Below are 21,891 nucleotides of genomic sequence, written 5' to 3' on the forward strand. Positions count from 1 at the left end.
CACAAGAAAGCTTTCTCACACTCTGTCTAGTGTATTTCATTTGTGTGAGAAATTGTAATGGAAACAGTAGACATAGGGAAACAACTTATACTGTTCTAGAGTATCCTCTTGAAAAATCGCTAGCAGGCTTTGTCTGCATTTAGGAAAATGAAACAACATATTGTCATTGTCCTCATCAGAAGATGCAGGAATGAACTTAAGTACTCCCTTAAGGTAGGCTGGAACTAAGAAACAGGATATGGAAAACTCATGTACCCATTAGCAAAGCATCTTTTGAAAATACCGTACAAATAAGCAACACCTACGAAAGATTTCATCTGCATTTCAGCTCCTGCAGGGAACTTGCATGTATACAAATTCTGTGAAAGCCTGTCCACGTATCTCTCTGAAATGGTTAATAGGAAAACAAATTTATATGACGAATTTTACATTTTCATTGTACAGCTGCCATTCTGAAGATGCATGAAAGAATCCCACATTGTTGAGCTACCCGATTATCACCAAGTTTGACTGATCTTTCCATGTATCTTTATTTAGCTAACCTGGTTTTGTCTTGCTTAATGAAACCTGGATTAGCATTCAAGAAAGCGGTTAAGGACATGCCTAACTTGAAACACATGAGCCCTGACCTCTGGTCTCATTTAGAGTCACAGAATCACAGAACAGTTTGAGTTAGAAGGGATCTTAAAGATCATCTAGTTCCAACCCGTGTGCCTTGGGTAGGGACACCTTCCAATATACCAGGCTGCTCAAAGCCCCATCCAACCTGGACTTGAACATTTCTAGGGATGGGGCAGCCATTGCTTCTCTGGACAACCTGTGCCAGTGTCTCACCAAATTCACACTGAAGAACTTCTTAATATCTAATCTAAATCTACCCTTTTTCACTTTAAAGCCGTTACTCCTTGTCTTATCAGATGCTTGTTCCACTAGCAACTCGTTTTGGTGCTCTGCTACAGCAGCATAAGTGAGTCCTCAGGGAGCCTACAGCAACCCAAATGTGAGATTTATCATTGATTTCAGCAGGCTAAAGAAGGGATCCCATTTTTTTGTTTTTTGCTCACCTCAAACATCCATTTATAAACCTATAATAAAGCACAAAAAGGTTGCAGCTTTAGGTGCTGACCAAAACATCCTAAATCCCAATACTACAATTAAACTTCTTCTTCAAGATTTGTCTTGTATGCTAGCTGCTATGGCCTTTTTGATGTAATTTTTGTTGCCGCCACTTGTTAGGGGCCTACATTTGATTCTTTTCTTATCCATGTTGCCTAGCAGGGGAAAAAATGTATAGGTGCCTAATAATGAACGCAAAATAAGATTCAAATCATCTAGGCTTCATTTTTAGCTCTGCAAACACAGGGCCCCAGAGCATTCTAGTTTTGCCATTAATTTTGTTTTTGTAAATCCTACTCTGAGTGTAAAGGGATTATGAGAACTGCTGGGGACAAGGGAATAATAATCCTTACCAATATTTCCTTTGAAATGCAGACCTTGAGTTCCCTAACGGTAAATCTTTCCAGTGGATTAGTCACAGAGACTCACTGCGAGAACGTATCTCTGCTAAAGTTAAAAGTCTCTTCTAAACATTTAAAGCCATTTATTTAATTTATAAACCAGCTATTTTTCAATTGATGTTCTGCTTACTGATTACTGAGAAAACTTACTAAATTTTCATTTAAGATGTTCAAGGTTAAAAAAGCTTTTCTTTCATTCATTCATGAACTATATATAGGAAAATGGCTTTTTCTACATACATTTACACTAGAATAAATACTAAAATATTTCACTGTAAATAGCATTAGAGGAGAACTCAAGAAAGGTCTGATGTGGGGTACTTTGCCTAAATTATATATATGAGAGAAACAGAAGAGGATTCTTCAAACAATGAGAATCAGATATCATCAAACACTTGGTTTAGGTATGGTATTGACAGGCTAAAGGACAATGCCCTAATTAGAGGCAGAATATATATTCTCTCAGTGTCCGAAAGTCTGTTCTTAAAGGCAGTCTTTCTTGTAAGACTAAACCACAAATAGTTCCTTTTTGCCACTAGTGTTTCAGTTAGCTGCCACCATCATGAATTAATAATATTTATTCATTTAACTGAAGTATAAATTTTTTATTTATGGAATTATTTCAGTCCAGTGCTGATGAGAAGTAAAACAGTCACTTATGAAAAAGAAAACAAGTCCATTTTTTTAAAGGATGGCCTGAATCACATGGAAGAAGGTGCAGGAAACCCACCACACCTAAAAGGCATCTTCAGACCAAGGCTATTAGATATTAGATGGGCTTTGCAAACCAGCTATCTAAATCAAGATATTCCAAATTTAAAACAGGAGGGAAAGGACTGAGATCCTTCCCCCCCCCCCCCCCCCCCAACTGCTTATGAGAATGTGAGAAAGAGGAGATGTACTAGCGCTTGTTAAATCAAGCATGGCTGGAAAAAGAAAGGAATTACTCCCAAATACAGAAAATTCAGATACATCAATTGCAGTATTAAGAAACAAAAGAGAGGGTTAATCCCAACCATAATGTTCATGTTATTTTCATCAGCCCTTATAGCAAACTAAGTGGCATAAAATCCATTGTTCGGCAGCCAAATGTTGTCAAACCAACCTGACAGCAAATTGTAAAAGCACTTTAAAGATGCTTCCAGTGTGGAGACAACCCAGGGAACACATGCAGTCAGAAAGGCTGAAATGTTATTACTATGCATAAACTGTACTATCACCACTCCTAGCTCTTGATTTTGTTGTATGTACATTGTTTTAATTTTATGAAAGCACCATCCTGTTCTTCCTTAATCTCACCTCTGTTTATACATACCACCAGTGAGCATCTTACTGAGACTTCTAATTTTTGTGAGATCTATCTCCCTATCTCTCTTGCTTTCTCTCTGTCTCATTATTTTCAAATGAAATGGCATTAACATTACCCTTAATAAAAATATTATTCTCAGATGCAGCTTTTACAAGTCCTGCTCTAATACCTTCATGAAATCTATTTCTGAGCAAAGACATCATGGTAGCAATTTAAGGCTCAGAATGCTAACTGTGCTTGAATTCCTTCCAATCCAAGCACAGCTGGCTGAGAATTGATTTTCCATTGCAATGTGGTGTTGGCATGCTTGCACTGTAGAAACTGGGTTGCCTGCCAGCCTTACCACTGCCATGCAGGAGTAATAACATAAGATTATATAGACTTACACATTTATTTCTTTGCAAGCTACGAGAAAAAGAACTCAAAGTTTTTTAGAGTAGGAGCTATATTGCTATTTGATTGACAGACTTTCCAAGGGAAGCTGAATCATTATAAACCTCTGACTCTGAAATATAACTTTAATTGACTACATAGTGGAGAAATTCTCCTACAGAGTTTCTCTAGTAGTCTGATCTAGGTTCTCCACAATGGTTTGTAAGGCAGCAGTGGTGCATTTGCTACCTGCTCATAAATCCCAGTCTGATACCGCTTGGTTTTAGTATTCTAAGACAAACACTGAAATTCTGCACTTGAAATCAGTGACTGTTTTCCCAACACAATCTTATGGGTTATACACAGGGCAGGTGTTGATCCAAAGCAACAGTTTCAGGAGTACTTTAAGCAGGAACAAGGTAGGAATTTCACTTAAAGACAAAGATTTGTACTCCACCGAGCTACCGGTCCCTCACCTACAACCAAAATGCTGCCTTTGTACCATTAAAAGTGATGGAGGTACAGCAAATAGGATCAGAAAACCAATTGGGTCTAAAAGGGATTGATAAGCCTCCTGGATTCACTTAAGCTACAAACTGCTCCACAGGATGACTCTACTGGCACAAACAAGGGATTGGGAAGAAAGAGAGGAAAAGACGGGTTGCTTCTTTTGATGATATGCCAGCAGAAAGCACTCGAATCTACCACCTAAGGGTCATTTTGGTGCTTTTGCTGCCAAGTGAGGCTGTGGTTCCACAGACATTTTTCATTTCACATTCATTCTTACTGCACCACCACCTTTTATAATCCCTGTGGTGGTACAGGTAAAAAATAGCGAGGAATGTATGTAAAAGAGCACTCTTGGGGTAAGGAAGTGAATATGTAACAAACATCATAACTTCTAGTGTACAGATGAATTTTAAGGGTGTAATTCAGGTCCCAGCCTGTTCAGAAATTCAGTGGATTTTCTTATTCTTTTATTTTTGATCCAAAGCCTTCCTCTCAACACAGCATTGAAGAGCAGATCTAGAAAACTAAAAGGGAAAAAGAGAGAGAGGGAAGAACAGGACAGAGAATAAAGCTCTATGGAGTCTGAGTTATCAAAATCCAAACTTGTAATTCTGAACTCTCTCATTCAATCCCCATCTAGCTCATAGTGTGGGAGAATCAATCCTGTATATCTTCTGTATGTCTGAATTCAGCTTTTCCTAACTGCCTAGAGATGTATCCTTGCTGAGCCCAGAACTGCGGAATATGTTAATGTCAACAAATCTGAGAATACGTCCTCCTAGTGAGTACCCTTTACCTAAGTTACTCAAGGATTTGCAGACTTTCTCAGGGCATAACTGCACTTTGGGATTACTCTCAAGACTTTCTTGTATTTTACGCAAGTAGGTATGAAAAGCCATTCTATGAACTGTAGGCAGGTATAATAACAACACTGTTCTCTCACAAAGCAGAGAAATGGGAATTCACTCCTCTTCCCCACTGAGCTCCATAATCATTTAAATACCCTAGCCACTGGGCAATGATTATATAGTCACAGTCTTTCTTGTACTCTCTTTCTGACCACATGTTCCTAGGGGTGATCAAAGACTAACCAAACAGTATTATTTCCTGGTGTTATGGAACTATCTTGGGAGGAAGGAACTGAATTCATGTCCTGATCTCCTATGTCAGTGTTCTAAAATAATTAAACTACTACCTAATGAGAAAACACCTTGCAGATAGCTTTTAAAACAATAACTGATAACTTCCTTAGATTATTGAGAAAAAAAAAAAGGTAGGGGGCACTTATCTTCCCCAGCTTAAAAGACACAAACAGAATTTAAGGCATATATATGGTCAGAAATATTTAAGTACATCCACAGTGGAACATCTACCTGCAACTGGATTTTGAACCACTTTGAGTGATTCCTTGCACAGGGTTCATGCTATTCTGGATTTCATTCTGAGGGGACAAATTTCCCTGTATCCACTCACAGCTGCAGAATTAAAGAAATTTAGATTTCACTGTGGGTATTGGGGGTGATACTCATACTCTCTACCATAGTACCCAAAACAAACTTTCTGTGCACTTAAAGACTTCCAGGTTGTATGTGATGGGTAAATCTGAACTATCAGAAGTTCATTCTTTGTTGCAGTATCTTGCACACACCTGCCAAGTCACCAAAGACCCAAATTTCAAGCTGTATCATTCCCTCTTAAGCCTTGTGTTATAGCAATAGGAATCACTTTCTTATTTAGAAATAAGAGCAGTTAAGCTGAATGAGGCGTAAAAACTTTAAAATAGAATTGAACACAGATCTAAGTACTAAACTTAAGTGACATAAAGGGGACTGCCTGTATGCTTAAAATTTTAGTGGATGCTAGAGTTATCTGTGGAAGTTATAGCTTAGTGTGGGTTTGCAGAATTAATCCTGATTTTCCTAATTTTAATAATTTTAAATATTTGTTTATTTTCAAGGATATCCCAAAACTTCCCATCACATATTTACTGAAAATAGGATCAAGGTAAAAAGAATTTATATATTAGTAGTTTGCACAAAAATAATATAGTGCCCCCTTTCAACTTCATCAGCACATACCAAAGAGTATCCTCAGAACTGCGCTAATATCATTCAAAGATGCTGCTGCAGGAAGATATTAAAGTCCTATTTAAATTGAAGCTGCTAAATAAAAACAGTCTTGCCTGGATTCTGTTACATTTAAGAGACAGGAAAACAAATCAGTGTCGCCAAATGGGAAAGAATGAGATCAATAGGGGAAGAAAGTACATTTCCAAGGCATTAAAAATCTGAAAAGTAAAACTAAAAGTTTAAAAACTCTGAACAATTACCTGGTTGCACCCTTTTAAATCAAAGTTTATGGCATTTATAGAATGCTAGACATAAGATAATACCTAGCATCTGAGAGCTTAGCATTGCAATTTTCTGATAATGTACCTCTAAAGGCCTAGGCCTTAAACAGAGCTTTGTAATCATCAGCCATGATTTACGGAAGCAGTAATCCCCCTTCTCCCTATATTTCTTACCATTAAAAAGAAAGATTGGTTTGTCAGATGAAATTCTTTTTCTTCAGGTAGAGTTAAAAGAACAGTAAAAACTATAGGTGACCCATATTTCAGCAAAGTTATTTTCTAAAGATTAACTACGTTGCTACTGAATAAAAGCCTGAGTCTTCTTGAGCATTATTCACAACTCTTATTTTTCTGTGCAAACTTCCAAAAGGTACATGGAGCGATGCCACTGGAGCTGGAGGGAGGAAAGTATACCAAAGCTCTAGAAAGGCATACGGTTTTATAAAAAAAACCACATATTTCATAAAAATATGGTTATTGTCATATAGCCCTACTTTCCATTACACCACTGTATCACGTCTTAGTCCATACATGGACCCCAAGTAAAATGAATCACAGAATCACAGGTTGAAAGGGCCCTCAAGGATCATCTGGTCCAACCTTTCTTAGCAAAAATGGAAATGTTTGGGTGAAGAAGTAGTTTTTCTTATTTGTATAGAGAGACAAATCACAGTTTCAGGATCTTCTTTCAAGTCCATTTTGGGTGATACACGTATAATTCTGTTTTCTTCTTAGTACGGGTAGCCACAGCACTAAATGCAATTGCAAAGCTTAACAGAGCTTCAGAGAAAACACATCTGCTAACGCTTAGAGCAGAAACTCACTCCCTGGCTCCCAAATGCCAGGCAGACATTTTCCATGCATCTTCATAAACATGTGAAAGTGCCTTTCTGCAACCACTAAAATTTGGGATGCCACTGAAGTTAATCCCTGCTCTCTTCAGAAGTTCTGTGCCACTTGACTTGAGGCAAAAACATCACATTCAAGCTTTGCTCACCCTCCCTGTTTTCCATGTAAATCAGCATCTGATTTGTACTGCAGATGTGTGCAGCAGTTACGCATGTGTTCTGTTTCCTCCAGCTCTTTCCCACAGGCATGGTCAGCTGCTCAGCAGGAAGAGAGAAAGCCCTGAAAGAGGAGGGCTCTAAGAGAAACATCCCAGGGATGCCAGTAGAAAAGTAGGGACTGGTTTTGCTGGGCTGAGAGCATATGCTGTCACCTTAACCTAGAAATGAGCTGGGTGATTGAACATAACTTGGATATTTCTGCTTAAAATGATTTTGGTGTTTATACATAGATACAACTGACACTCACGGGCTACACACCACCAATCTCAAAAAGGCAGTGTAAGAACATACAAGAGCATGCCGTATTTCTGTGTGTGGAGTCATTTTACACATCTTTACATCTGTCACACCTCCCTGCTACAAGGTTATTTTCCTTGGATCACAAATAGCAATTTTGCCATTTTACTGAACAATTTCTACCAGTATATATTGGATTTTGAGGATTTTATAATATGTAATGCACATCTACATTTATTTCACTCTCAAGCTTTGGCCTTTAACTTCATATCAGCAAATTATAGCTATCACTCTTATTCAAACAGCTTGGTTATCTGAGTGAACATTAGGTCAGTGAGATGGGTGTTTCTATGGTGCTATTAACCTTAGCCTTTAATTTTTCATTTATTTTGGAGCCTTGTCAGTACTAAACCTTTCACGCTATTCCTCTGAGTCATAAAGGAAGGAGAAACCTTTAATGACTGCCAAATAATTTTCAAATCAGAGCATGGTTCTTGCTAAGGAACTTGTAGATTTGTGAATGGAAGCAGAGGTAATGTTTTAGCAGCTGTGGACACTAGCACTAAACCTACAGAGTCTGTTAAAGCTAAAATCAACCATATGTTCTTATATACTGCTGTGTCAGTGAAGTCATTCAAATATTACATTAGATTTATTAAAAATTTTCCAATATAAAGGGAAGAAAGAAAAAAAGACAGCCTGTCTAGACTGCATTGAGAGAATGTTCTTATTAGGTTTTGACAGAAGTCAAAAGCTGTCACTTTAGCAATATGGGAGAACAACAAATGATATTACAGCCATCAAGAGGCTGAATAGAAACATACAGCTGATCGATTGAGAGCTAAGACCCTTGAAGTTACTTGTTAACCAATGTCTGAAACAGCACTTCATTCTTCCTTTTTAATTACTTCATTTGTGTGTCACCCAGAGCCCTTTCTCCATAAAAAAACTAATTCTGGGAAATGGTTTCCGTGAATGTCTTCTGACTGTGCTCTATAGCCAGTAGAGAGGGACGACCTAGTTACAACAGTCGATAAGCCACATTTCCTAACACCTTGAGACCAAGTCCTGTGGAAGCACCACCTACTTGGAAATGCCTGCTGAAGAGTTCATAGACTCTGAATTACTAGACACACAGGTACATCACCTGCTCTAATGGCAGAGTTCTGCATTCACAGTCATTTAGATCTGATGGCAACATTAGAATTATCACCAGAAGCTAATCAGAGAACTTCTGTCAGGTAAGACTTAAGCAGCTTTGCAGAACCATTAAATACCTAAGGCAGTACTTCAGAGCATGTAAGAGAGGATTGTTTTTCTTTTAAAGGGTTTTAAATTGTGTTACTGTGGTTTTATACATTATTTAATGACTGCTAAAAGAGTAATACAATTCTCAGCCCTCCAGTTACACATCCCACCACTTCTTTGTTTTTTCAGTAATTGGTGGTAGAAAGCATTCTAAAAACCTTTTTAATCATGCAGTTAAAAATATAAACCACATTATTTCAAAGCCTAATGAACAAGTCTCCTTTGCTTTCATTCATTCACCTATCCATTATCCAATCCACCTTCCTACAAAGTCTTGCAAGCTACCACAAAAGTAAGGGGAAAAGAAAGGGACAAACTTGGCTTGACTTTCAGAAGTTCCAGAGCCAGACAACAGACTGTTTTTCAGATTTCCTTGCACAAACCATCCACAGAGAAAACTCATTTTTTGCCTTTTCCACTGCAGTCTCCCAGCCCTGTGCACCTGTGCCCTGTCACATTCATTCTCCATCATCACCTGCCATGTGAAAGTAATACTAAGTGCACCACATGCAATCAAAGGGGAGTTTTCATTACGCAGCCATCCAGGTTTTTGTGGGTCACCACTTAATGTGCTAGAGACCCTGCAACAGGATTTCATAGCCCACAGGGGCAAAGACCTGACAGAAACAAAGTTTGTGCATATCTCTTTCTGTAGGGAAAGGCACTCATCTCAACTCTAATTTAAGAGGCAGCAGTACCAAACTCCTAAGCATTACTGAGCTTCTCACTCAGCAGGAGCCATCTTCTCCCATTCCTAGAGTGAGGATTTTGCAGGAGCAAGCCTTTCCCATATCTTGGATCTTGCTGAACTCAGAGGTGTAACATTACTTCTCCTCCTTTCACTAACTTATAGTAGTACATGCCAGGAAAAAAAAAGGCCAGCAGGTATTAGCCTACTGATAATAATGCAGGGCATGTTAATAGGGTTGGAGAAAAGCTACCATAAAAGCCATCTAAAATGGATGTTCTAGACAGGTGCTCAGTTTTCTGCACCAAACACTTTCCTACACATTTCCAAGATAAAAAAATGCTCACTTCAGTTAAAAGTGCAGATTCTGTTTTCTGAGACATTGACAAATAATTTTGATAGAGCTAGACAATTTCACAGTCTCTGTAGAAGCCTGACAGTTTTATAGCATCTGTCCATCTTGCAAAGCTTACGGTATCATTGCATTGTTTTGAAAATGTTCAATATACATCAATAGACATAGATGTGTGCTCTCTTGCTCAGAGACCAGTTTTGTTCCTGTAGAAATCAGGCTTTTTGTCTTCAGATTATAAGAAGCAGTCAGGGCTGACTGACACCAATTTCCAAATACATAAAAATAAACTAAAAGAAATACAATAATGACTTTAAATTAGTAGCTACAAGGGAGGTATTCCATGAAATTAGAGGCAATATATGGGTTCACTAATTCTACGTACTATTGGCTTCAACAGATAAGAGACTTTAGTCACATAACATCAGATGCAGGGCAGTAAGAAGAGGCATGTAATAAAACATACAGCTTGGAAAGGACTTAAGAAAAACCCAGAAACCACAGATAAAGCAAATTTTGTGGTCTTTATGCAATCTGTCAACTTCAGCCTGTATACTTAAGTCTATATGGAGTCTTCACTTTCATTTTACAGCTAATTCCCTTTATACTTACTAGGGAGAGCCCCTTTACTAGGTAAGATTTGTGAAATTTTGTCCTGGGACATAGGTACACATGAAATTCCCTGTGACCTTCTTGCCTTAATTCACCATGCCTCAAGATTACTGTGCTTGAGACCTCACTTGGAGTACTGTGTACAGTACTGGTGTCCCCAGCATAAAAACGACATGGAGCAAGTCCAGAAGAGGGACATGAGGATGATAAAAGAGGGTGGAGCACCTCCCATATGAAGACAGGCTGAGAAACTTGGGGCTGTTCAGCCTAGAGAAGAGAAGGCTGCATGGAAACCTCATAGCAGCCTTCCAGTATCTGTAGGGGGCCTACAAGGATGCTGGGGAGTGCCTCTTCATTAGGCACTGTAGTGATAGGACAAGGGGTAATGGGTTTAAACTTAAACAGGGAAATTTAGGTTAGATATAAGGAAGAAATTCTTTACTGTGAGAGTGGTGAGGCACTGGAATGGGCTGCCCAAGGAAGTTGTGAATGCTCCATCCCTGGCACTGTTCAAAGCCAGGTTGGATGGAGTCTTGGATGACAGTTTAGTGTGAGTTATCCCTGCGTATGGCAGGGGGGTTGGAACTTGATGATCTTAAGGTCCTTTCCAACCCTAACTATTCTATGATTCTATGATTATGGACAGAAAAAGTTTTATTGGTTAATCTTCACCAGTCTCAGTTATGCTATCCCAAACCAAAGAACTAGAGGCTCAACTTTTCTGAAAAGGCCCATGCCCAAAAAGCTATCAGAATGTCATCAGCTGGAAATTTGAGAGAATTGCCATTCACTTAGCTATGGGAAGGCAAGAAAGATGAGAACTAAAGTAGCATTTCTAAGAAGATCTTTTTGAAATATTTCTACTGAAGAACATTATAAATATTTTATTAGAAGAATAGAAATTTCACTTGTCCCTTGAAGAGCTATTGTGCCAAATTTAGAGATTAAATTCAACTATTAAAGTATCAGATGAAGAGATTTTAGTCCTGCTTTTATTGGAAATCAAAATGCAATTTTAAATTGTGGCGCCCCTCGTGATGCCTCTATAATAGAAGCATTTTGGTGCTGGACTCGAATGCTTTATTCCACTCATCAAACTGACACTGAAGAGATTTAGTCTTGGAATAAAATAGTAATTTTTCCAGACAAAAAGATTGCTGTGAAGATTCCATTTTATTACAGATACAGAAGGGGGCAGCTGTTGTCTTTGATTATATTTACAAACTATGAATCAGTTTTAACATGCAAAGATAGCAAACCAGAATAAATTAATGCTCACCATGTGGGGACATATGCAGATGATAAGGATGATCACAGCTCCACATTTCGATTATAATTTCAGCATGTTGCTGCTACAAATGTCTTCCAGGCTTAAGGAAACAATTTCAGACTATCATTAAAAACTTTACTTAGGAAGGGAGAAAAGAATCCAAGATGAAAATAAGAGGGCTTGTACACAAATAAATTGAAGGATGAATCAAATGCTCCATATCTGAATTCACACTATTTACCAAATGACACTTGGGCTTTCTCCTGACACTGAAAATCTCATGTAGTTAAATTTTTAGTATGTGCAGCACAAAGAAACATTTTATCCCTTACAGTGACAAATAACTACCGCAGTACTTAGGTCACAGCACCCAGACAGAGCATCCCAATGCAACCTGTGCTGTGTATTAGTCAAGTGACCATTTTTCCAGATGCAGAAATGAGGCCACTAAACTGAACTATACATTTGGTTTAAGGCCATAGAGAATAAGTGTCTTTAAAGTTGCTACAAATAAGGAAAAAACTACTTCTCTCCAAGTTAAGTAATGCATGCAGATTGTTACAATATTCTAAAGATTACTGGTTGGATTGCATTCATCCAGTTATTTGAAATGGTACCATAACTTTTAACCTCTCCCATGACAAAAAGTATAAACAGCAAACCAATGTTATTTCCAAATTTATCTATGATTTTGGATTAAGGCTTAATATAATAGAAGAGGAAGTTAGGAAGTGCTTTGTGCTGTATAGAAACTGAAGAGTTTGAATTTGTGTGAATAAGAAAAGACAAAGTTAAACACAGAATAAGTCTTTGACTTTCTGAATACATTCTGCAGGGTATAGACTTACGTAATAAGAGAAATGTATATCTGACTACTTGTCTTTTCACTGTCCAGTTGAACATTGATACTCTAGAGACCATCACAGGAAATCCTACATAAGTCTATGAATTTCATTACAAATTTGCAATACTGTGGTAAAGCCAAATACTGTGAAGGAGAAAACAGTGATCTCTAAAGAGAACGGTTAGATGCCACATAAAAAATAATTTACCTATGAATTAGTAAATTGATCCACCTGGTTGCAAACTGATTTGCAACAAACTTAAGGATCTAGCCCTGCCTGTCCATGTGAAGAAGCAATGTTTTTTGAGAGTATATCTGGAAAGGAAAGACTGGCATTGTGTAAATCTGTCTGAATAACTCTACTCCCCTTTGTAGTAAACTGTGTATAAATACTGTATAGACATATACACACACATACATGTAGCATGTACTTCCACTATACAATGTAATGCTTTCATTTGCCTTATCAGTTACTACTAAATATGAAATTAAGACTGGTGTACTATCATCACACTCAGGTTTACTTTTGCAGTGATAAAAATATAATAGATAGACAGTATTAAAGAAACACTTTGTTAAAAGGATGGATCTCAAAACTATGTGGCAGAGTAATCTTTACTATATTGGCAAGTATCTATTGGAATGTCCTGGGAATGCAACAGCAGAATGGATAAGGGAAAGAGTCAGATGCAAGCTTTCCCTCAGATTGTCCCAAATAAGTATGTCAGTAATTCATTCAATAACTCATGTATGCATTGTGCGTTTAAATGAAGAAATCACTAGCACACTCTCCTCCTTTGGCTAAAACAGCCTCCTCTCTGTTGTGCCTTACCTTCACACCCTCAGCATTTTGCCCAGTGTGTTGTAAGAAGTGTATGCTCATCCTTTTCTCCCTTCTTAACCTTCTGTTAAGACATCTTTCCTTTTCAACCCCCAGGTCACAGTTGCAGCATGCGACCAGGGTAAGCACAACACACTGAAGCCCCAGCTACATTATAATGCTCCTTCACACAGGTGAGGCCAGGCAGCCCTTTGTCTCCCTCCCTGGTTGTGACAGGTATATGCAGAAATCCTGCCAGACACACGCGTTGTGCAAAACACCCAAGGGTTCCCCAGGTTTGGGTTATTTTGGATCAATTTATTATCCTTGTCAGACCCTGAAACTCATCATCATTGGTCTTGACTTCTCTGGGGAATGTGGCCGGAGGCTGTCATTCAAAGAACAATTTCCTCCTTCCTCTCCAAGTGGATTTATTTTGGCAGCTATCTATAAGCAATCCATACTGGAGAGTATAACCTGATCATTTCAGAGGAAGATTTCATTCTATCAACGACTTCAGTTTCAATCTACCAAGGTGTCACTTTTATACAGTTTCTGTGCAGGGTATGCCAACATTTTCAGTTTAGATTTCTGCTACAGACCATTTTTGGAGAAAACGTGAAATAATAAAAGGGGCTCCTACCAATAGTGTATGAAGACTATGCACACATAACTGTTTCTAAGACAACTAATTTCTCTTTGCTACTGCATAGTTTAATTAAGGAGAAACAGTCTCATAGCAAAACAAAATTTATCATAAATTTGTATTAAAGCAGAGTGTGTATGGATTTCACATGTGGTTAAAATCACAATAATTAACAATAACAATACTGCATGATAGCTCATTAACTAGAAGCAACTGTAAGCTCAGTACCAATAGTAAGTGCCATAGGCCAGCAAAGGTGATATTCATGTGAAAAATCATTAACATCAGGGCATGCAGCTCAAATACTGTTGATGGCGAGAGTGAAGCTTGGAGCATCTGGTTCTGTGTCACTACTATGTAGCAGCAAGATTTGTCAGACATTGCTGAGTGTGAAGTTGTTCATAGGGCAATTAAACCACAGCCCTCAGGGACAAAAGCAATAGCAGTGGAAAAACAATTTTTTTCTGATGTACCCCTTGTTATGAGAACAACTGTGACATAGCATCGTACACACACTGAACACTTAAACCAGCATAGCAAAATACTAGATAAACCAGTCATGAGACTTAGAAAATAAGGGGAGTGTCAAACCACACTGACATCCTGCTCTCCCTGGTCAGAAGAATACCTAACAAAATCTTCACTTTGAATAGTCTTTTCTAAGCCCAGAGGCTATAAAATCACATATTTAATCTCAGATTTATGTTTAAATATCTGCTAAAGTAAGGCATTTTGTACCCTGTGTTGATTGATTAAGAGTTATATAGGTACATGGTTCAAAGCACTTCAACTATTCCATCAGTAATCAAAATATATCCATTTGTATTTAATAATTTCTACTCTTATTCTTCTATATTACTGTAGTCACTATTAATAACCATAATTTATCTTCTGATACAACCAAGCCATTAGGAAATATATCTATAGATTCATTTTTTAAATAACATTAGGACATTACTCTTATCCATTTGAGCTAATCAAAAAGATGATCCTAACCTCTGTGCTTAACGAAGAAAAGTATATTGCAGAAACATGACCACTGGTGCAAAGCCAGGGAAAACACAGACAAATGATCCTGTCTGTTAGACACATTACAAGAATTTCATTCCAGCAATACCAGAGCCAATGAATTTAGGAAGAAATATCCATTGAATCCAAAATCTTTTTTTAATTCAAGACTATATAATCAAAACAACATCTTTCCCCCTCAAAATTCTGAAACATATGGATATTCCAGTTCTTCACACTACCTGAATTTAAAGTTACTCTTGCAGATTGTCATCTGTAATGCTCCCAGAGTACCACAAAATTTCTAACACTGTCTTTCATGTTCTCTGGTATGGAAGTGTCTAAAGAAGTTTTTGTGATTTTGAATGTCAGTTTTAGTAAGTCTGGTTACCTCCCTGTGCAAGCATTTTAGATTTAACATTACTAGAGTGCCCATGACTTCCACTCCAGATACATTTCTTAGCACTGATTTTTATCCTAACCGAGCAGTCTAAGAAATAAGGCACTTCCAAGCCTGTGACAAAAGGGTTTCTAAATGTGATTCTGTGTTCTTCTGTGTTAGCTGTGATTTGAAATGGCATCTCCCTTTTGTTCTATCATGGCAAACCTTCTCTCTTGCACTAGTCTTAGCTTGGCCCATTTACGATGCATAAATGCAGCAACTTTACACTTACTCATTTAAACTGAAGATAATCAGTACTTAAAATAATATAGCATATCCACTAAAATATCCAGTACTGACCATACATTTTACAGCAAAAGCGATTGAGTCTTTAGGAGGTTTCCTCAACTTTCTTCTGTAGTCTTCGTCCAATCATTCACTATATCATTGCTCGTTTTACTGGTAATTATTACATAGAATGGCAATAGTTTAGACCTGAGAGAGGTTGATTTAACATAATTTTGGAAAAAATTAATACTATAAGATGTTTTTGTGCTATCTGATTGGGAGAGTAAAGGAAAACTTCAAAGAGCTCAAACTTCCTTAGGGTTTACATGCTTTACAATAACAGTATCTTTGTATTGCCAAGGAGGAGAAGGGAGTGGGGTGGGAGTGGAATGGGGGAACCGATAGACCTTCAAATTAATATTACACTGGCAGCAGGTTTTTACAGACTACTTTCAGGGCTGTGTTCTGACTCCATCCCTTAATGAACAGTTTGATTTAGAACTTAAAATTATTAAGTGTTCTAAGTGTTCTACCAGAGTCATAAATAATGCAGTTTATAATATTCCTATTGAGCATATAAAACTACATTTGTCTTCCATTAACAACACACTTTTTTTAAGTAGCCTGACCTCTTCAGATATATGTGAACATGCAATTAGTGCAATTTGTCACAGGTCCTTTACATTTTAATAAGATGTAATTAATTGTCTGTTTAGCCTAATTAACTTAGAAACCTTGACAGTTCTTGTACTATGGTATAAAGCACAGCTCTTTATTTGAATTGCTAATACTGGACAGAGTACCTCTATACAACAATAAATTTAAATCTGTATACCTTTGCAGACTAAAAGACACTGGGCTAACCTACCAATATTTGCATTAACTTTTCCAAAGCTTTTTTTAGCAATCTGTGCCAATATTTGCGAGTCAATGATATGCAGAAGTCAACATGTTTATGAAACTGCTGGAGTTACCATATAGTACTATCGGAATTCTATTAATGACACCACAACTGAATAACTCTGTTTCAATCATACGACTCATGTTTCATACATGTTTTAACAAATGAGTTACAGACTCAGGCCAACAGAGATTTAAATCCTTTTCATTCTTTGAAGTTAACCTGCAGCTCATGAAGAATGTAGTGAGGCATTAAACAGATGACCCTGGAAATATGACATTTTCCTGATCAGAGAAGGGTATCAGCTGCATGGAAGTAACATTGAACAGAGTTAACTGTTCAGAGCTCTTGAACTCTGATTTTAGGCTTTTTTTTTTCCCAGATGTATGAGATTATGACAATTTATCTTGATTATAATGCAAATCATTACTTTAAATATGACAGATTTATTTTATATTCTCTCCATGATGATTTGAAGTACTTAGAGGATTGAATTTGCAGATCAGTGACACTTAATTCAACTGAATAGTAAATAAAGGGCAGATTCAGGCATCTTGTCCTCTCCTGAATAAAGTCATTCTATGTAAAAAATGCAGCAAAAGTTAATGAACTTCAGAACCGTAGAAACAGGATAATGTGAGAATCTGCACAGAAAAAAGCATATGGAGAACAGAAACCGTTCAATGAAGTGTTGATTTATGGTCAAAAAGAGCATATATTATACATTCAATGGAAGTTTTTGCAAGTTGATTCCCCCCCACCCCAAATCCAGGAATAATTTCACAGTCTTGGGTTCTGTGCATGGCCCTTACAGAATGCTAAACAAGGGGATGTATAAATCTTGCCTGCTATAACGTATAGACACTGACAGGGACAGAATGAGCACCAAAGCAAATATGAGGTAGAAATGATTTTTTATTACTTTAGGTATTTCTAGATGTCAGATAAAAATGAGAGCATTGCTAAAAATTTTACAGAATGACAGCTGTACCTTATGGATAGCATTCTATAGTTTGATGTATGAGGCAGAAAATGTGAAAAATATTGTGAAGCACTACATTGACATGATGATGGAATGCCACAGGAAGCGAGCTAGCTCCAGAGGAATGTAATAGACTACTGTTAAATAAAAGAAGGAGACTTCAGGTCCAGCCAAAAAAATAAAAGAAACATCAAATACTGCCTTTAGAAGAACAAAAGTTGCAAAACTTTGTTTCTTTTTTACACAGCTGCCCAAGTTCTGATGCTCTTTTTTGAGCAGGATTACCCCTCAGAGTTTCCATAGGTACAGAAGATTTTGCAAACATTTATACTACACCTTTGACAAAATACCAGAGGATGCAGCACCTCCAGAATACAGAATTTACAGTATGGGCTATTACAAGAGATTATGTATTTTTTAAAAGTATTTAAATAGAGCACATGAAGTCTCAATAGGCAGTACTTATGTACTGTTATATTTTCATTTTTTTAAAGTCTGCTCCAAGCCTGACTAAACATGGTTTAGCCAGGGGATGTTTAGGTTAGATATAAGGAGGAAGTTCTTTACTGTGAGGCTGTTAAGATACTGGACCAGGTTGCCAAAAGAAGTGGTAACGCTCCATCCCTGGCAGTGTTCAAGGTCAGATTGGACAGAGCCTTGGGTGACATGGTTTAGTGTGAGGCAACCCTGCCCGTAGCAAGGGGTTGGAACTAGATGATCTTAAGGTCCTTTCCAACCCAGACCATTCTATGATTCTGTAAGTCAAAAATGAGTAAGTACCAAATCTACTTAACACCCACTTAAATGTCCACTTAAGATCACAGATACATACCATAGATGCATCTGTATGTTTCATACATTATATAGAGCATTATCCTGTTCTCTCACACTAAAGCAAGTGCTACATGTTAAACCTCGGTAGAGCAAGAATGGCAGGGTCTGCCCTGCAAGGTGAGTTCACATGCAAACCCCATTCCCTGTTTAACATCAGGCTTGGATGAAACCTGCATAAGCAGTTTTCACTTACCTGGCTGACTTCAGGAGGAGACCAGGCCTGCAAGCAGAAAGGGGTGATGGATGGCATGGCAGGTCCCTGATGCAGCAGGTCTGGTCGGGGCTGCAGAGCCTGCTTCATGCTCTGTACTCACCCTGCAGTGATCCTAATTATAGAGCCCCATCCTCACCACGGAGTGCAGATGTGATACAACTGGTGGTGATTAATAACAGTATTAGTTAATAGCATCATCAAGCAATGTACATGAAGAAATGAAATGCATGAAAATAATGAAAACAGGTCAAGATACTACTATGCACAAGACTCCACCTACTGAATACTTAGACCCAACAAACCTCAGCCAAAATGTTGCATCTAGCATTGAGCACAACAATTTAATGAGTAAAGATTAATTAAAAGAAGCTTAGAGAGTACTGATAGGAATAAGGCCTCCAAAACCTGATCCAAGCAGGAAGGCAGAAGAAATCCATTTACTAACCTTGGAAAAAAGTTGTAATGCCAAGTCACATGACAACAGATTCCCAAATACATAAGATTTGCTCTAAACTGATAGTAATAGATCTCTACTGGGGAAGAAAGGAGTTATTACATATTTGGGAGGTGAGAAAAAATCCTTAGTTTAGACATTAGAAAACCTGATTTTTAACCCCAGTATTTCAAATACACCTGTCAGGGATGCTTTTGGTACATTTGTTTCAGTACACGTAAGCAAATAAGTTTGTCTTTTGAGGTCCATTCTAGGCTCAACTTTTCAAATAGTTCTAAAAATAGAAAGAAAAAGTCATTCCTAATACGCAGCAACATTTGAATGGAAGCAAACTTGTATCAGTAGTGACTTACAGATATCCTTTAGTTTCATAGCATGCATCTGAGGTGAAATAATTTTTGTCTGCCTATGAAGAAAAATCACTGCATGAGTTCTTACATTAATATATTCTAAATTAATGTGTGCCAGAGGAGAAAATACACTGAAAAAGTTTAGCATTGTTGACAGTAGTTGACATGCAGGTATGATTGATGTCTGCCTTCCCTGCAAGGATAAATGGGATGCTGGCAAATGCCACATATACATAATGCGGTGAATTTTAAGCCAAATTGGTTTTCAGACATCATGCTTGACATTTTCCCCTCATACTTCAAATTATTCTTTGGTACAAATTGCATGTTTATGTAATGTGCTTTGCTGTACAGTCTGGTTTGATCACATCTCCTTTAGGCTTTCTCCAGGCAGCTGCAGTTATAAATAGGCCAAAAGCACAGCTTGTAGTAGAGATGAAATAGAGATTACCCCTCTTCAAAAAAAAGCAAAGCCAGGGAAGAGCTGAGGCCTTTGTGTCGAGCGATTAACAAGTACACTGAGTTATTACATTGAATTCCACTTACCCTGAACTGCCATCCAGTCTACTGCATCTTGCTTCTATTAAGAGGTGGTAAAATTAAAAAGGGGAACTTTGGCCTCTCCAATATGTGTTATGAAGTTAAAATAGCAAAACCACAGAGAGGCATTTCAAAGGGCTCATTGGCATATGGAGCGTCCTGGTGTAGCGGTTTAATAAGGTTTCAGGGAAGATACAGTCTTGTGATCTCAGGAACACGGATCCAATCTCTGGACATGAAAGATGTCAGTGGAAGTTTTACCCAGTGTCACCTATGACACTGCCACGCTGCTGACTCTGGTTTGTCATGCTCCATGCCGGCTACTGAATAAGATAACCTGATCTATGCTTGAGGGCTTCCTTCTGTTGCTGTTTCTGTTTCATCAAAATAGTGGGTGAAGCAGACTTTATAAGCTTACAGGTTATATATTTATTCTTGGAAGAAATACACAAAACCTCAGGCAATAAATGAGTGAGTGGTATTTGCTATTACAGTTCAAGACTCCAACTGCAATTCTCAAGTGTGTGCTACAAGGACTTGGTGCGCTAAGGTCTAGCTATGGAGTAGAAAACTAGTAACTGCAGCAGTAGCTGGTGATCAGCAGACTGTTGTTTGCTTTAACACTTTTAAGCACAGCACATTGATTTGCACTCTGCCAATTTCACACATAACTAAAATAGACAAAATCCTGAGTAAAGAAGGTGGAACCCTGATACTGATCCCTAGACTCATATTGACAAGTGAAAGTTCAAATGTAAATATAAACAGCCCGAGTTTCACCTCAAGTTAAACCCCCAGGCATGCTGAGAAAATGTGAAGATTTGCCTACAGGCAAAACAGTTTGCTGAAACTGTAGCACTCCAGTTAGAGACAAGTATGTGTGAACAGCTGTAAACCACTCAGTTCAACAGGCCTTGGCCCTGCTTTTCTCCTCCAAAAACCCCACCACCCATCTGCCCTCAAACCCCAAAAGGCAGCTATCTAGCTGTGTTAGGTTTGCATTTGCGATTCCTGCGCCCTTGAAGAATAAAACACCAAATCCAATCTGGAAATGCATACAGCTTCTTTCAAAATTTGGAGACAGAAAAATTAGTGCTGCACAAGTTATCCATTTTAAGATCAAGATAGCCTGCATCAACTTGTTTTATATTAATCCAGTTAAATATTATATTAGAGGTGAATGCTTCATGATCTACTCTAAAGTATTTAATTGAATCAAATGGCAATCTTTTCTCCCTCACCATTTTTTAAAATTATATTCACTGCGCTCATCATGATGCAAACCGTCTACATCCTAGAGTTATGCTTTTGACATACATCCGGTTAACTCCCTATTAAGAATACAAAAGGAGAGATAATGAAGTTGCTAATTCCCACCTCTGGCAACTGTTCAAATGTATGCAAGTTGATCGATGCATTGAACTCCTATTTATTTTAGATCAATTCTGGTTGTGAAGAGCTGATAGGACTGCTCCCTATGCTACACTCTGCATGCTAACTATTCAATGTAAGAGGAAAAAATGCCAAGGAGCACTCAGGGGATTGAAGTAGCATCATATCAGATAGTGTGAAACCAGTTGAAACAAACCTGCCCTAAGCTACAGTATCCAACCATTAAAGTTTCATCTATGTCAACATTGAATGCTATTAACTTTCGTATCTATTTATCAATCTTTCATATCTCTTTAGCAAAGAAACATCCTGATGGAAAGAAGACACATAGTTTAGCTATTATTGTCATCTTATTTCTCAAAACTGGATGAAAGCTTTAAAGGTTGATCACACTGGATACTTTCCATCTTCTGATATCATATTAAGCTTTCTAAAAGTACAGCAATGGAGCCTTGCTCAATATCTCAACTCAATGCACAATTAACACATACTAGAAAATACAAAATAGCCTGCATTTAGATTAAACAAATGCTGCATAATAATAATTTTAATAAATACGTACACTTGTGTCAGTTAAGCAGTAATTTGCCTCCTTGATTGCCATTGATTTCCCTGCATTTCACAAAATTCCTTAAACTTAGGTA

At 37.7% G+C, this 21,891-nt stretch overlaps 1 long non-coding RNA gene across 2 annotated transcripts in view; it reads right to left on the bottom strand.

Moving 5' to 3' along the window:
• LOC134173330 (uncharacterized) overlaps positions 1–17,637 on the bottom strand; it is a 115,674-nt gene extending 98,037 nt beyond the window's left edge. For both annotated transcript variants that reach the window (XR_009968208.1, XR_009968207.1), the window contains exon 1: positions 17,540–17,637. This is a non-coding gene — a long non-coding RNA (uncharacterized LOC134173330). The remainder of the gene's footprint in view (positions 1–17,539) is intronic.
• Between the last annotated feature and the right edge of the window lie 4,254 nt (positions 17,638–21,891).

The sequence above is a fragment of the Pezoporus occidentalis genome, unplaced genomic scaffold (assembly GCF_034315485.1).
Source record: "Pezoporus occidentalis ecotype Australia unplaced genomic scaffold, CSIRO_AGI_Poc_V1 ctg51, whole genome shotgun sequence".
NCBI lineage: Eukaryota > Metazoa > Chordata > Aves > Psittaciformes > Psittacidae > Pezoporus > Pezoporus occidentalis.